General features: G+C 36.3%; 1 protein-coding gene across 2 annotated transcripts in view; it reads right to left on the reverse strand.

The window, feature by feature from the left end:
• Window positions 1-17,586: 17,586 nt before the first annotated feature.
• AKAP6 (A-kinase anchoring protein 6) overlaps window positions 17,587-18,659 on the reverse strand; it is a 236,655-nt gene continuing 235,582 nt past the window's right edge. For both annotated transcript variants that reach the window (XM_075030308.1, XM_075030307.1), the window contains exon 14: window positions 17,587-18,574. The gene's annotated coding sequence lies outside the window, so the exon portion shown is untranslated. The remainder of the gene's footprint in view (window positions 18,575-18,659) is intronic.

Below are 18,659 nucleotides of genomic sequence, written 5' to 3' on the forward strand. Positions count from 1 at the left end.
CAATATTCTTGCCACAACCAAAAGGGAATCAATAAGCATATATATTTTAAACTAGAGTCAGTGGTGGCTTTTTAGCTACAGTTTACTTTTCTCACAAAACTCTTCAGCAAATAGCATTTGCTAGGCTATGCAAAGATAGGCATCATCTTATACAAGTTAGTATAACTTCTTGTTCAAGGCATTTGAAAACTGACTATTTTAAGTAATATTAACGCAGGGAAATACTTTCAATAATTGTGGCTGATGTTTACAGTGCTGCTCTTGAAATTCCAACAGAAATATAAAGCGCCTAGCACCAGAAGAACAATATTTGCATGATGTAATTATTTTTCCACATGAAGAAAAAAAATGCACTGTAGAATTAATGGTATTACAGAGTAAACAGATGAAATTGTGTAAAGCTTATGGGTAATGATAGGTATTGATTGCATGTGTTGTGGCAAGATGATGCAAAGTTCAAGTATTCTCTTCTGGGCCTCCCCTCTGAGAACAAAGTAATAGCTTTTCTCCTGTGAAACCAGAGGGCCTCCAACTAAGGTTTTCAGGAAGCGTGGAAAGGAAACGAGCAGGGATTTGTTATAGGCACTTCTGGCAGAGGTAAAAACCTCTTAAAGAGAGAGGGAATTATGGGGATGTTATTCTTCATCCCATACACATAAAGCAATATTTTCATTTAGTTTCACTTAACTTTGCGGTAGGAATCATCTTTGATATAGTAAGATAAGCATGGGAGTTTGTTGCATATGCAAGAATAAATACTACACCATTGGCGTTTGGTGCACATGCAACCACTCATTTAAGTTTTCTCTTAATTTTTAGTTCGATAATCATGTTTTGAGGGTGCATGTATACATATGCCATGGTGTGGGAAAACCAGTGCACATTCAAAACATTCAAAACCTTTTACTTCTACAGCTTTCCCGTTTCCTACTCTTCTCAAAGCATGACATGAATCAAATCCTCTGTTCTTATGCTAAAGGAGTACTTTTGAAAGGTAATTTGGAGGCTGAAATCCTCTCTTGATCTATGTAACAGAATCAGTAGCAATTGTCCAATTTTACCCATTACTACTTGTCTAATTCACTGACTGAATTGACTGTTTTCAGAGCAAAACTGGCATTCAGATTGGAGACTGCTGCAATGGTTGCTCTGTCCTTTCTAGACTTGAATAAAAGCCATGATATTGACTCTAAATTCCTCATATATTTATGAAATGAAGATTAATGCTGGAGTTCAAAACTCTTCTTTCCTATGGTATTAGTTCAGTCTGCTGAGTCTCTATCTACATGAGACTCTCAAATACCATAGCTGTTAACCTATGTTGTCAGATATTTTCTATAATGGCTTTAATTTTCTCAGTCTAGAAAAGGGCTCTGTTGATTGAGACTGCCAAGGAATAGATTAGTTCTTTTCATTTGTTTCATTGCCTTTTGTAAGACATCAGCTAGGAAGTGGAGCTACACCTGTCATTTATAAGTACACCAGTTCTACAGAGTCTGTGAAGCTTCCCACCAAGTGAACTTAAAGTATTGTCAGCACATAGTTCTCAAAACTAGCTGTGTCACAGCTGTTCTGATGCAGGTTATTCTCATTAATGACAAATTAATAGCATGATAAAAAAATCTGGGAAATAGTGTCAGGATAGATCAGAAGCCAATTTCTGCTCTGTATGATGTAGGTTTAAAGGCAGAATGAAGATCCTTAAGTCAATGGACTTCAGACATATGTGATAACACAAAGAGTTTATATGGATGTGGAAATGCAAAATAGGAGAAAACTATTTTGAGAAAATAATGTTAAATTCAGAAGAAATGCATCATGGCTCATGCCACTAATATTTTCTCTTAGGAAATAACTATGCGTGGGGCTAATCCTGTTCTCTACACAGGCAAAACTCCCTTCAAGTCAGTGAGAGTTTTGCTGGTGTTAGAACTGCCTGATTGGTATCCAAATGTATTCAGATTTACAGTTTGAGGTGTCTCATAATCTTTCCAGCAAAAATACAACACTTAGTGGTCCCAATCCAGTGAAGACGTCCACATAGACAGATTCTTATTTACAGCCAGAGTGATTTACAAGAGCAGACTAAATCTGCCATTAAGATCGTTGACATAGCCTTCCTCAAAAGCAGGCCAAGAAACATTAACGTAAAACTCTCTTCTTATTACTGAATGTTGTTTATAGCTGTTCTGTCAGTGCTCACCTCATATAGATTCAGTACAAGTGCTCATGTATTCATTCCCCAATGCCAATTTTTGTGCTTTATTTCCCCTTCTGTTAAAGAGGCCTAACTGCAGTGAAGTAAATATTATTCTTCTAGTACTGGGAATATGGAATTTATTACAAATTCTATGAGAAGCTTTTATACCTAGGCAGGCCACCAGCTTAATCAGATGATAACTTCTGCTTGTTTCATTAAGCTGCAAGATCATTCCATTTACGGTGGCTTTTTTGGACACAGTGATAGTGTACCATTGCATATGAGCTTGTGCTCTGAATAGGAATTTCAGAGCAATCTAAAAATCTTTTACATAGTGTTTCCTGAATATTCCAGAAAGATACATTCCACTCTCTTAGCATTGTCAGAACAAGTAATTAATTAAAAAAACCCCAAACACACAAAACCAAACAAACCAAAACAAAACTCCCCACCACTTTACTAGAAAAGGAAACAGTTATTTGTTTCACTTGTCCACCAAAAAATGGTTTATCTCATATGGATACGATCTGTAGGTATCAATTTTGGTAAAGGTATAGTGAAAGAATAATCACAATTACAGCTAATACATTTATAATTTTGAAGAAAAACTTGGCAATATTTTCAGATAATAGCCTGGACACATAACTCAAGAAATACCTTTCAAATAAAGTCTTCCCAAAACAAGGGAGAGAGTTTTATACACTATCATGCTAAACTAAAGATGCTTTATGATATGTTGGGAAACCATTTTTTTCCCCTAAAGACTCAACAACCATTGTGATAACTGGTCTTCTTTCAAAAGAAAATACCATCCTATCTATAATATCTCTGTGATAAGACCACTCCCCAAATATGGGAGACAATTTAAATTACTCTGCCTCAGGAGACTTCAGCCTTCATTTTTAACTGTTTGGCTAGTGCTATAGCCACAAGGCTGCAAGGATTTTGGAAGGGAAATTCTTGTTAGTCCTGCCTGTTGAATTATTAAATATTCACAAGGACAAAGACTGTGAGCATAGCCCTGCACCAGTTAAGACACTTACTGAACTGTATGGGGATGTAGTACAAAAGTCCTGTGTTTAAATCCTCAGTCTTTTGCATTAGGAGTGCAATGAAAGCAGACATTTTTTTCCTGGATTTTAAAGTTAAACTTTCATCTGCTACTGAATTTGAAACAAAACCACCTTAAACATTTAAGTTAGCTCCAAGCATGTTTTAACTATAGCATCAGGATCACCCGGTGATCAAGTCAAGTGATGACTGACTTAGAAATTTGAATGGCACCTGTCTGTGAAGACAATGCACATTCTTTCTGTTTTCTTAGCCTTTCCTGTAAATATAGGCCTTATGTAAATGGTTATAATCAATGAGTTTGTTTATATGCAGTCATGACATTATGTATTGCATCAAAGTCATATACCATTATTATCTTTCAGAATGAGCAGGCTTTATTAATTTCAGCCCTGGTATTGTATTATGCTTTTACTTTTGTAGGAGTATGTTATCATAACAGATAGTAACCAGATCATTGATTCTTTGCATGAAGTCTGTGTTACTTGGGCAACATACTTCAGTTCTAGCCCACTGCATGCCAGTCATTCCAATGGTAACCCTCCTGTGTGCAGAATGGCCAGTTATGTTGAGTTTTGTGGAATGAATTACTTTCTAGAAAGTAATGTATAATTAAAAGATAATGTAAGTTGTAACCTCCATACTTGAAAAACTACTGTTGCACTTAGAAACCTAAACCAACTTGAGTACATCCTTTCTCCAAAGCAAATAATTAAAAGTTACATCAGTTTTTAACTTTTAAAAGTTAAAGCATGGTAAGTTATACAGTTAATTATTGGAAGAGCATCTGGATCTTGAAAGATTTAGCAAGCATAATGAAATAATTGCAGTAGGATCTTCATTACGTTTGATACATTTTGCATAACTTTTTTTTTCTATTAAATTAATCATTGCTACTTGTCACTCAAGTATTTCTGAGGTAATTAACCTAACATACATCCTGGCTCTCATCCATAACATACTTCCATAATGCTCAATGCACAGGTCAGTCTCTGTGGTATTCTTGTTTCTTTCCGATATGTCAAGGCAGAAGCATGTTTTTTGTACTTGTTCTCCACAGCTCTGCTGAGTTTATAAAAGATGCTGAGCACAATAAGCCAGGTCATGCCTGCTCTTTAAAATGTGCTTTGCAGAAGATTTAAGAGAAGAGGGACAAAAAAAATGTGCTAAGTACAGTATTTTGTACTCATTGCTGGAAGCACAGTCCAGATCACAACAGTCAGTTTGTATTACAGTAGTGTTGAGCTACATGTTGAGTTTTGCTTAACACTCCATTGCTAAAATGAAGGATGATCTTTGAGTTAAAAAGTGTAGAAAGAGAAAGTGAGAGAGAACAGGAGAGGCAGGGCCACAAGCCATTTTTTTTGTCGAAAGCTATATTCAGTATTGCCCTTGATACTTAGAAGTTTTCTGGCAGCTCTATAAAGCATTCAGATCATCAGATTTAATGACTTTGGGCACCTAAATCAGGTATTCCAGGTTTAGGACCCTAAATTCAATCTACATGGCCTAATTTGGAAGCTGTCATTTAAATAGAGGCTAATCAGAATTTCTGAAAAACAACTTTTTTGTTTCAAGATTCAGATATGGATTGAAATCCCCAAATTTTGAAACCTACATTCAGTTATTTTGTACTAGATCACCATGTTCTTTCTTGCTTTTAGGGCTGCAGTGGGTGGGGAGGGAGCCAACAGTGCCTACAGCAGTACTGCAGAGGTATTTCTCTGTTCAGACTTTGGTTTTGTAGGAATGGATTAGTTTCTGGGTTTTTTTTTTCCCCCGTTTCATTGAAGTGAAATGACAATGTATTTATAAGGGGGTTTTAACACATCAGGGATGTTCAGTGAAATTCTAAAACTTCTTAGAAGATACTTATCTAGCATAAGGGAAAAAAGACTGTTCTTTTGTCAGCCTTGATATCGAATGCTATAACTTAAGAGCTTTTAACATGAATTGTAAGCAGTGAGTCAAATAGTTGCTGTTGACAGGAAGACATAGGGCACAATTGTTAGAGAGGGCAAGGGTTAATAGAATCAAGAAAATGTGGCACCTACAGGACTGAAGACATTTAACATCCATCTAGTATCTTTGATTAAACAAGACAGAAAGATGCTGTGTCTTAGCTATAAAATATTTTATATATAATAACTGTCATCAGTATCTTGTTGATAAAGATTCTTGTTCATAGAAAATAAAATAAATTAGAAGAAAGTTTCTATCGGGAAAACAATGTTTTGAAGCAGCCCAGAAATTGGAATAAAATAGTGACAGTTTTGTCCCATTAAAGATGATGTTTTATTTACTTCAGGAGAATATTACCTGATGTGAAGATATTCAAGAACAAGATGAAATACCTTTAAAGATCTCCATTCCTAGGTTATCCTTTTAACTAGGGAGTTGGCCTTCTTGAGTTTTGGTCATTGCAAAGCTGCTCAATGTGCTCACAGGGGCAACAAGCCCATCCCTCCCACATTAAGAGATTCTTAAAGGCTCCTCCCAAACTGAAAAGGCAACTTGAACCTGTTTACTTTATAAGGCAGGCAGTTTTCCATCGGTTAAAGTTTTGGCTTAAAACTCTTATTCCAACTGCAAAATTGTGCATTAGCCATGGGAATAAGCATGAGGTATTAATCTGCTTAGATTTCAATAATTTATCCTCTGAGGCACCCAATGGATAGCAAGTTTAGCCAAGTAGCTTGAGGGAATGTTTAAATAGAACTTTTCCACGTGTTAAACAAACACTGATGACTGACAGTAAAACATAAATTAAAGTAATAAGAAAAATAATCACAGAATACATTGCTATGATAGAGAACCTTGCAAAGGTACATGAAATCCCATTTGAAGCTAAACAATGTAGCCCATTACTGTCAGAATTTCTTTTTTCTTAGCCTTATATCCTACTGACTTACTGTATTTTTAAAAATTTTTGCATAGCTTTCAAGTGTTTGGCCATAATTTGAGCTTCCCATTATGGGGATGTTTATCAAGTGACATCTGGATTGTTAACTATTCTGTCAAGATGGGAGTATTCAGAAACGTAATCAATAGCTATTTTTTTTTGTGGTAACTTATGGAGTTTTATCCCATATTTCCAGTCAATTGCTTTGAAACCTATTTCTAAGTTACCTCTGCATAGAATCTCTTTACCCCCTCCTTGATCTTGAAAAATTAGGTCAAACTTGATTTTTAGGTCACAGTAGAGAAGTACAAAAATCAGTAACTACTTCACACTGTGCCTCAGAATAACCCTTTCATTTATCCACCATCCTGATCTTTTAGCAAAGAGTTGAGAAGTGATGAGTTTCATACTCACTACTTACAAAAAAAAGGCACATCATTTTGAATGACAAATAATTAATCTTATCAATATATGATAACCTGAAGACTCCAGTGATAGGTCAAAAATTTATTTTTTAGCTCAAGTTCAAAACCTCAACATTCTAGAGCTAGAATAGCTTTTGGATGTGTTTTGTCTGCTTCCAAGAGGAATCAAAGAAGTAGTTTAAAATCAGCTAAGATACTTCTATAAATTGCAATAGTATCATTGCAGTATCTTCAGAACTCTGAGTAGCTAGTAAGAGTCTGTCCTCATGCAAGATTCTGTGTTTGTACCCGGGTGGAGTGGGGCCTCCCAACGAAGGGATGGAATAAGGACGGCTTTGCAACCCGCCTGTTCCCTGAAATTCTCCCACACCTTGAATGGAGTTGAGTTTGTGGGAACCAGAAATTAAATCAGATAAGTTCATTTCAAGCTATAGTCAATAAAAACCAGGGGGAGGCTGGAAATGCAAAACAGAAACAGCTTATTTATTTCCAGTACCTCACAGACCCACGGCTAGGGCTCCTAGGTGCTGCTGCCATACTGGTACTAATGACAGAAACAGGGGGAAGGAGTAGAAGAAACAAACAAAAGCTCCAAACCATAGCCCAAACTCATTTCCAGGTTCTAAGAAGGGCTTTAAAATGTAAAATTACAGGCACTTGAAACTGTCCTTTTAATTTCTCTATTCAATTATTATGCTTTCACTGGGCTCTTATGAAAGAGAAAGAAAGAAAGGCAGAACAGAGCTTAGCCGTGGCTGGAAGACTAGCAGAGAAGAGATGAGGAAAGCACAGTCCCGTTTTCTTTGTAGCACCTCTTTGCTATAGAAAACTCTTACTGCTTCTTTTGCAATCTTGAGAGAGGTCAGAAAAGAAGAACAAATGTGACCCCTAGAAAATAATCTCTTTCATCTCCCTTGCTCTGCTAAGGATACACTTCTTGTCTTGCAAATGGAGCCGTTTGACAATCATTGCTCTCAGTGTCTGGTTAAGCTTCATCTTTGGTGCTAACAACTAGTGCACTTTTGACCTCCCTGTGCTGCAGTAGACATACAGTGGCAAAAAAGGTCAAGGAACAACTTTTCCACAAAGATTATAGTCTGACAAACCTTTTCCTCTGGGCAACCTCAGAACTTGGATATTGGCCTTATTGGACTTGATTTTAAGAAAATTCAAGGTTGCTCCAGCATGAGCAAAGACAGTCATTCTTCTGCTATTGCTGTGGAGCTCTCTCATACAAGTCCCCTTTTTGAGACACACTTTTCTCTACACTTTCTCCAGTGTGTTTACATTCAGCTTTCTGTGCCTTTAAAGAGGGAGGGGGATAAGAGTTTTCTGTTCATTGCAAAAGTATGGGCTTGTCTAGCTGTGGTGAAAGCAAAGAGGCCAGTACTGGTTGGGACAGGAAAAGTAAGTGCACAGTTTTTGGAATCACTAAGTTATTCAGCTGCCCAGAATTCATATACAAGCACTAGAAATGTAGAGAGTATTAAATATATAAAAACATTAAAGCTTTTGTTTTTACACTAATAAAAACTAAGCCTTTCAACATTGTCTTATGTAAATACTCTTAACTCATTGTAAAACAAATTAATAGTGCAATACCTATTCCATTTTGCTGTCTTAAAAAATATTAAAAACTTAGTCTCACAAAAGTGGCCAGGAATTCAAATCCAGGCACCATTCCATCATCTAATCTAGCGGATTTATCCGAGTGATCCATTTAAAGGTCTTTTACTGTGATTGCTTACTTTTTTTCATGTTTATATTCTAGGACACATGGTATGCTATGAATAAGCTAGGTCTCTGTCATTAGCCGGTGCTAAAGGGCAATTTGTCATGTGCTATGACACTGTGCGGTTAGCAACTTTAATTGCGAAAAGAATCTAAGTTCTGCAAAATCTTGTGTTGGCAACAATAATAACAAATTGGAATGGAATTTTAAAAATATAGCTAGTTAATGTGTTACTACAGGCATTTGTATTTCCTTTTAAGTGTGTAGTTTGTTATAGAACTCAATACTCAAATTCAAAACAACAATTATTTGCTTTTTCCAAACATATTTACAACAGTAAAATGTAAAGATTTGGTTATGAAATAAATTAAGTTTAAAACCTTCCATTTCTAACTGGACCTTGAAAAAGATTTCTATATCCAGAATGAGATCATGAAAAAACCCAGTCCAGTATAGAAGCAGTAAGTAATATGCAGCACCATAGCAAACATATCATGTTTAAAATGCCAGATTGCTACTTAACCAAAAGTATTGACATATGATGAAGTATAGTCTGGATGAAACTGCTATAGCACAAAGAAATCACTATGCCTTTTTTAAGCATACAGTATGTAAACATGTTTAAGGATTTGTGCTAAGGAAAGGTGCTGCAATTCTTTTTTCCATCATTTGCCACACTTCAAACAGGTGCTGGCCCTCTGATTCAATGGGCAGATTCATCCCACTATATTAGCACTTTAATGAGTTCATATTAGGTGTTTCTAGTTTTCATCTATGTAATGGAAAATTATCTTGCATAAAGATGGGCTATTTATGGGGCCACTGTGGCATTTTTTTACGTCATAACAATATTGCCTTTTTGAGCGAATGTTTCCTAGTCTTATCCAGTTTCCCATACTTGTATTGCCACTTATTTGTTAATTTTTACACTGCTTTGCCCTAGTGAATACAAGACTTCACTATCCAACTTCCACTTTCCAACGCTGCAAAGGAAGAAATACTCAGGGATCTTTTCCCCCTTTCATGTTAATCGTGACCTCTGTGCTGAGAACAGAATTTCAAAACAGACAATGATTGTCTGTAGCTTGCTTTATGGTGCAGGCATTACTAGTAAATGAAACAGCAAGAGCTCCCTTTTCAGAACCACTATTTATGGATCCTTGTGTAGGAACAGCTTGGCTTCTGTTCACTAATATTGTCACAATGAAATTACATATAAGCACTTTGGACCTGGTTTTAAATGTGAATGAGCATGAATGAAAGAACTGTATACTATGTAATTTTGCTTCTTTTTTAAATTTGGCTGATGAGAAATGTTTCATGTGTCTATTTGCGAGTAGGAGTAGAGAAGAAGTGTTGGTGGGTTGCCGTTTTTCTCCTTTTAATAACAAACAGTTACTCTTCCAAAACCTAGTCTGTTGTTACCTTTAGTGCAAGGCAAAAATAACAATATAGTCACGAAAGAAGCAGCACTGGGGAACATATCTTAAATAAGACGTTCATTTGAACATTTTGTTATGATGTCCCATTGGTAATAAAGCATAAGATAAGGACATTTTTATCCAAACTGATGTTTCAGCAAATAATATTGTAAAGATGATATATTTACTGGGTACATTTTAGATTCAAGTATATAACTGTAGCCATTACAATAATTCTCTTAGTAGCTCACACCTACCTTGAGAAATGTTTTTCTTGGTTGTGCAGAAGCCTCACCAAATCCTCTCTTCTCCATGTACTGGCTTATATACATCACATCAAATTCTACTTTCTGAGCATCTGATCTGTCATTTCATTCCTTCCTATTAAAGACTGTCAGCTGCTGTTCACCAGAGTGTCTGGTAAGTTTATCCCACGTTCTTAAGCCTTTGTTTTCCAGCTCAACACACATATTCAGTGCTGAAAGTCAAGCTTTTCCCCAGAGGCCCATTTTTCTACAGCACCAGATCTGTATGTGTTTGTTGCAGTACTAAATAACTGCAGTTCTAATACCTCTAAAAATGTCACATCAAGCCTTCTTTTTAGAAGAGCTGGATGAAACCTCAGCCCCTGTTCACAAATGCCAGGGTTCAGCTGCAGATCTGTTTTGATGAAATCTCAGCCCCTGTTCAGAGATGCCAGTTGTAGTAGGTGAGACAGGGCAAGCCAAGAACATTGTTCTGGTAGTGGCAAGAGTGACTGGAAGGATGGCCCTGAAACTGCTTTATTTTCTATCCTTCCGCAAACTTCATGAGCATATGTTAAAATATTATTAGAATGTAGATTTCTAAGATTAACATAAACTTTCATCATATCATCTTTTTAATTTGACTAAGCTTAAGACATACATTCAGAGATATTTCATTAGTGTGTTTACTGTCATGATAAGGATCAGGAAAGATAAATTTTATTGATGACCATTGAAAAGGATTAGAAAATAATTTTAATGTATATCATATTCTGAAAGAATGACCTGAATCTTCAGATGAGGATATATAAGTTGGCTTGAAATTGAAACTATGTAGTTTCTTCTAAGAAAATTATAAAATTAAGAATTGCAGTCGTATGCAAAATGTGGTTTCCCTCCTGGCTTGTTTTAAAGACCCATAAAGTAAAAGTCCTGGTATAAAATTTTCTTGGGGAAAAAAAAAAAAGAGCATATGATTACATAAAACTTTCAAAGTACAATGGAAGTCTAAGAGAAATATAATTATTATTGTCGGTTTATCACCTCAAACATGTTGTTGTAAATGTCATTATATCAGATGAGTTTGAAAACAGGTTTTCCATTTCGCACTTTATTTGACAAGGTGATTCATTGTGTAGAGCAGTTTAAGATGTCAGTCCTTGTGGAAAGAATTGAGTTGTGCTGATGTGCTTATGAGCATTCCTCCATCAAAGTATATGATTAAAGAAGGGTTATTCTTCTGAAATATTGTTACCCAACTGGCCTGAAATATGAGTGTTTTCTTTATTGAAATATAATTTATCACAGTTAACTCCTTCCAGGTAACCATGTATATGTTACATGTGGCATATGGAAAGCTGGTTACAGTTATCCACAAAATCATATTTGAGATAATTTCTTATGCTGCAGCACAATAGCTTGTCAAGTAATTGAAATAATTTGTTTCTGACATCACATCTTCATTCTCAACGGGGGAATGAAGAGGAAAGAAAAGAAACACAGGCATTTTCTGTGCTTTTTATATGTGCCTTGTGTCTGTCAGTGGCCCCTTTTTGATGCCTCAGAGAAAGGCTGAAATCTTCCATCTTGCTTTGGCCATTTTTGCATCGAGTTTGGGAAATTTCCCCTGTTCTTTCAGCGGACAACAGCTTTCATCATGGAGAATGAAGTTTGCTCTCCACTGTCATTAGTTTGAACTAACCTGCTATCTTAGCACAGCTGCCTATTCTATATTTAGACTCCTTTACAATCCCACTAAGCTATTTGACTCAGTAATTTCTTGTAGAAATGAAATTCCACAGATTAATTATATATTATGCAAAGGAGTACGGTATCTCCTTCCATCATGTCTAAATTCACTACCAATCCATTTCCGTGAGTGACTTGGTATTATGTGGCTGGGAGAAGAAGACAGACAGATTTGTCTTAACCAAACCTTTCATTATTTTGAATAGTATCATGTCTGTTGTGTTACAAAATGCTATCAAATAGTTCTACATACATACTGTAGGCATAACTCAACTTTCTCTCCCCTCCCCCATTCCTCCCTCCCTTTCCCCTCTTCCTTTCCTTTCCTTTCCTTTCCTTTCCTTTCCTTTCCTTTCCTTTCCTTTCCTTTCCTTTCCTTTCCTTTCCTTTCCTTTCCTTTCCTTTCCTTTCCTTTCCTTTCCTTTCCTTTCCTTTCCTTTCCTTTCCTTTCCTTTCCTTTCCTCTCCTCTCCTCTCCTCTCCTCTCCTCTCCTCTCCTCTCCTCTCCTCTCCTCTCCTCTCCTCTCCTCTCCTCTCCTCTCCTCTCCTCTCTTCTTCTCTTCTCTCCTCTCCTCTCCCTCACAAGTCTTACTTCTACACTTGTCTGATACACCTTTACATTTCCAGGTGCTGTTCTACATATGAAAATCCAGTGTGCAGGATATATGGCTAAGGATTGAGGTGCTGATATCATTACTGCCTTTGTCTCCCCCTCTTACTGTGGCCATAAGAGTGGCGAGTGGCACAGAAATATGTACACACAGATTACAATTTGACTTTACTCACAATTGACGATAAGAACACATCCCTCCCCCTCCAAAGAACTCTCACATAGATACCCCTCCCCCGCCAAGTAGAAACTTCCTCTTCAACACCCTATATTTAATGCAATCAAATGTTAATTAACTGACAATGGTACATCTGATTGATATGCTTGGCATACTGAACAGCAGATTCAGAAAAATGAGTATTCATGAATAGCATCACTTTACAGTTTGCAATAACAAGTCTAGCAATAGAGATAAATCTGTTTCAACACAGTGTATGCTCCTACCATTCTACAAATACTTTAACCAGAGCTAGTTCCTATCAACTATCCTTGAAGCTCCACCTCCTCCTCTGCTTCTCTCTTCTTTTTTCAGTCATCAGCCAGCATGACACTTGCAGATCCGAATCCTCCCTGCAGCCTAGCTGGCACAGCTGCAGCATTACATATCTACCAGCCACCTTCTCTTCACTCCAAGCCCCTGTTGTTCTGCCTGCCACTTGCTCACCTTTCAAAACTTTACCAGTAAATTGCCTGTTGCAAGCATAAGTTGCAAACCCTCCCTTTAGTTGCCGAATTGCGCAAGAATAGGTACAAGTGGGGAACTGTTCAGCTCGGAAGACCAGAGGATGAGAGATGCAGGAATATGTAAAATGAACAGCGACAGGTCTGAGAAACATTTACATTCTTATTTAAGGCAAACTCCCCTTACAGAGGAAGCTTTCTTTAGTAGTCATATTAATTGCAGAAAATAGAGCTCTATGTGCATGAAAAGCTTTTTAAAGACTTTGCCTCCACAAAATATGGCCAAAAGCATCACTGATCAGCTGGGCTGGTACAGATGCTCAGCAACCCAACAGAGCTGTGGGGTTGGTTTTTTTTTTTATATGTGCCAGAATTTTAACTGTTGAAAAGACATTTCCATAATCTTTTCAGCACTTTGAAAAGCTCTACTTTGAGGTAAGTAAAGCAAAAACTGTAGAGAAGCATAGATCTGTCTGGCATCAGTATGTCAGGATAAATAATGATGAGTTAATAGAACGATCATAATCCTACACAGCTTAGAGTATTCTTGATTAAACTACTGGCAGGGGACCACTAGGATTTACAAAAAGATTGTTTTTTTGTTTTCTTTCCCTTTAATAATTTTTGTCTGCTGTTGTATATTATTTAAAATCTGCTTGGTACAACTTCATTTTCAAGCTTGCTAGAGGCAGACGTTTCTCAGCCCAAATTTGGTCCTGTTCCTTATGAAGAAACAACAAAACCCATGCCCTCTAAAGGCAATTCTGGGATCAGGCTTTTGATTCAAGAGCTACAGAGCAGAAGTTCAGGGATATATGCACAGTAGCCTGTGTGAGAAATTGCCATACCGTCTTGCCTCAGGGCACGTTATTTCCCATAGCATTTATCTCACCCTGAAAAAAAGGGATAGATCTGGGGTAGATGGTTGATGCTCAGTATCAGTTCTTCCAGAGTCTGGTTTTCTTCATTCTGTAAATGAAGTGCATCAACAATGGTTTGTGTTTTTCTACTGTTGCTTGAAATCTTGTCAAATATGTTTCCCTTTCTCTGTCACTCTCATAATGTTTCTTTGGAAAATGCTACAACTGGATCCTTGCTGCATTTAAAACATCCTTACAGTAATTACAAGAAAGAGAAAAATCTTTTAAAAATTGCATGTGTTCTCAAAATTATTTTCACTTCCATTTGCAAACCCAGAATGTCACAGAGATGTGAGCTTAATGTAAGGCAGAGGTAAAAACATTTACTTGTCTAACTTTCTTTTCATACCATATCATTTCAAGCATGATGTAGTTCTGTACTTGTAATTTTTAAGAATTAATTTGACAATAACTACAATATTCCAGTAATATTTGTACTCTAAGATTACTGACTTATACAATTCTAACTTCATGTTTAACTTACCTTATTTTCCCACTCCCCAGAAATAAAGCAATACTACTTGTTATTGCATAGGAAATTCCATTTTTAAAGCACTGAAGCACTTAGAATCCATCCAGTGCATAGACCTAAGTGAGGCCAAGTTCATTTATGGTCTAATCCTTAAAAACATTTCTAAAATCAGGGACGAGCATATATTTACTGAGCAACAGTAGTCACATGAAAAATGTAAGTGATTCAGGTTGGTAGAAAAGGTATAAAAGACAGGGTGAGTCTGAAAAATTAGAAGCACAGCACTGAAGGCAATAGATCAGGTGTCATTTGTTGGCCAAAATCCCTCTCAAAGTGATGCTATTATTAGGAATAAGTTTGTAGAAACTTGTCAGTGAAGGAGATTGACTTGGCTAAGAACTTGACATCCCCGTTAATCCTCTTGAGCCAAGTATGAGTATGGTCTGGCCTAAACATTAATAACCCCTTTTCTGTACACTGCGGCACAGGAACCTTTACAACATCGTTCGTGATGTCTTCAAGCCAAAAAAAAAAAAGCAGCCCTTTTACCAGATACATTTTAGTCAAAATATGTTGTTTTCCTCAACACAGGGGAATTGGAATAAAATTCTAAAATATGTGATGTGGGAGGCTATGTCATCTGTGAATCCTGTCATGAAGGAGGAAGGTCGGGATGCCATCTAACTGACAGCGACTCTTTATTTGAGTTTATTGTGAAACAAATAGGAACAATTTCAGTATCTTTGCATGTGTTTTTGTGCTTACCTGTACACATATCGCAATGAACAGCACAAACAACCATAAGGACATAGAGATGCCACCTAAATTTCTCTTATTGTAACAAAGGTGCAGAGGCACTGTTCCATAAAAACTCCTTGACTTACCTTGGGAAAAAGACAAACCATTAAGTAAGAAAGACTGGGGACATGGTTTACAAGGCTCTTTGTATATAAAACTACCGTGATTACAAAACACCTTTTAAATCGTAGTCTCAGGCATGTGTTTTACCACCAGCGTTAGTGTGCATTCCCCTTGCTCAGAGCCGGAGAGCTCTGGCTCTCCGTGGAAAGAATGTGAAGCAGGCAGGAGAGGGAGTTCCACGTGTCAGGGCCATCACTGTCACATGGCCTCCTCACACGTTGCAGATGTTGTTCAAGCATGAGCCAGGCAGTGTGTGGAATAAAAAGCAGCCTCTGGGACTTTAGGTGGGGATAAATGCTGCGGACAGCTTGCCGCATGCTTCTACACCACAAGGGAATTTCACCAGCAGGGAACAGGATCTCTACAGGAATCTATGTATGGACTGATCTTAGAGGTACTATCGGTACATCAACATTAATTTTACACCATACCAATATTTTTTCTTTAGGGACTTAGCAGTAGAACTTCTTGTGAGTTCTAGGCACAGTTTGGCCATAAGCATATGACTTACACTAAGACATGAACAAATCCTGTAGAGCATATATCAGAGTTTTCTTTTCCTTTAGAAATCAATTTTTCTTGACAACAAAGTCCAATATATTCTGAGAAGAAAAATAAAAAAGGGTGAAGCTTCTAACCGTGCCAAAAAAGGAATAGTTGATAATGATGGGTCTTGCATCATAGTCATAAAAATGATGACTGTATCTCATGAGACCAAATAATATAGATCTGGGAATACTAGTTAAATTAAAATGCTCAGCATCTCTCAGAAAGGAACCACAGAAATTTGAGTTGTGACCATATAATATTTCAGATATTGTATGAAGAATATGTGGTTTATTGACTTGACAAGTACTAGTATTTTCCCCCAGGAAAAAAAGCGAATTCGTGGCAAATGGCCTAATAGAATGGTACAAGTAATTGATGGAGTTCTGCACAGTCTGTTGGGTGAGGTGACAGATCTGAAAAGCCTCTGACTTACTAGCTTTCCTGTCATCAGGAAGAGGTATGTAAGGTATGACTATAGTTAAAGTAAGTTCAGAAAAGTACAACATAAACCAGAAAAAGCTAGGGAGAAAAAAAGAATTATTCTAAACTCAATTTGCATGTCAAGACCATTTTAAAAATCATGTTTGAAATAACTCATAAATGAAAAAAATTGTCACTGTAAATATTTTACTAAACTTAGGAGTTATATTCCAAATTACTTTATATATATTTCAAAAAGATATTTAAAATATATTCAAGTGAACTTTAGCTATATAGTTATACATTTTAGGTAATTATAGTTAAGCTATTAGATTTGTACATGATACAAGATTGGAAAAAGCAGAAAACTTTATGAATTCAAAAGGCTCTCTTAATAAGCACTTTTTATTTACACTTTTCTTTAAGCTAAGAGTTGTTTCTGCTGCCCTACCCACATCATAGCCTACCCAAGGCTATGCAGTGGAAATTTAAACTGAGATAAATAATTTGCCTCTTGTAGTAATAGGAAGCTGTTAATAATTTTGAAAACATGTGGGGTTTTTAAATACCTGTTCCTTCAGTGTTGTATAAATGTATCATCTGGTCAGTATAGTTCCTCTAAGCTTCTAGCTAAGCTTGTTAAACTGATTCACATTTTTTAAAGGAAGAAGAATGTTGAAGCATTTTGTAAAAACATTTAAATACTTGGAAAAATAATGATTAAAGGTGGTATAGGAGAGCATTCCTTGCCTTTTAACTTTCCTGATATCCCTTCCCAATAGTGTTTTTATGAGATGAACACCATGTTTGCAGAGATAGGTTATAAAGCTGTCTGCCTTATTTTGGCAACCCAATATAGTTTTAGCACAAGATAAAAACATTTTAAATGTACAGTCTAAGTAACTGAAACAGCCAACTGTAGAGGTGTCTATATAAATATATATAAAGCTTATTCAATATAATTATGTAAATGAATGAAATTTTAAGAATCGGACAACTGTTACTGATAAACAAACAAAAGGTCTGCTATAAGTGTGCCTGCTCATTGCCACTACTGCAGTTGGCAGTGTCCTAGTTTAAACTATTAAATATTCGTGTCCCCTTGTTTGGCCAAAAAGACCTGCAGAATCATTAATGAAAAAGTTCTTTACCTCTGAGCCAGGTAATACAAATCTTCACCAGCTATGGAATCACATATCTCTAGGGAATATTTGCAAACAAAACCATATTCTTCTGTACTTTGATAAAGCAATTCTGTTCTTGGAACGCAGGTAAAACAGATCACCAGTTCTGCTTTTTTTTTTCCCCAATAAACTATGTTTATTATGCCAATTCTAATTACCATGCAATCTAATGGTTTTAAGGCTTATATTTTCCACATCACTGGACATCACAAACATGAAAGCATTTTATACTGTCATTATACATCAATGTTTGCACTTGGTTATACATATATACAGAAATTATTCACACATCTTAACCTTGCTATTTTCTCCTTTCAAACCAACATAATTTTACTGTGAAAGCAGCTTTTTAATAAATGGTATAAGAAATACAGCAAGGCACACATTTTTTAAAAACTTTTTTTCTCATTACCACCTCAAGAAGCATAAAAACCCAAAATGTTGTACTTAATTCAGTAGAATGTCAACAGTTCCTAATATACAACACCATGTAGTTGTTTCTTGAAGTGTTGCATAGATTAAATTTTAAAATTAAATAAATAAAATGTCATTTATTTTAATTGTTTAATTTTTAGATGTATTGAATCAGGACGGCTAATGACTTCTTTTTGCTGCAATCCAACAAAATTGTCACTTTAAAAGTAAAATAGTTTCAATAAGCTTATGCATTAGACACATAAATATTAAATTTGATACATAAAATAGAAGAGTATTGACAGGTACAGTTCTGAAAAGATGAACCAGACTGATCATGAATTCTGTGGAACTTCAAAACTTTAAAGAACAGAACTAGTGATAAGTAGTACAGGAGCATCCAATTTAGGAAGGGGAGGTCATTAGAGGTAGCTTGGGAGAGGAATCCATATGAAAGCAAATGGCCTTGCTACAATACAAAATGATCACTGAAATAGGACTAGCATATGCAGCCTGATCACAAAGCCAACATGGACAAATCACGTTTGGAAAGAAAATTTATCTTGGGAGTCAGTGTAATGAAAGGCAGTGATACAATGGAATTGGAGGTCATCCCAGGGTTTACAGGATGAACCTGCACCTGAATTGCAGCCAAGTTTCTAAAAGGAAACAAAAAAGTAATAGTAGGTTACAGAAAATGAAGTTTTATTTGCAAAACATAGCTTTCCCAGAACAACCACTGAT

The sequence above is a fragment of the Buteo buteo genome, chromosome 6 (assembly GCF_964188355.1).
Source record: "Buteo buteo chromosome 6, bButBut1.hap1.1, whole genome shotgun sequence".
Lineage (NCBI taxonomy): Eukaryota > Metazoa > Chordata > Aves > Accipitriformes > Accipitridae > Buteo > Buteo buteo.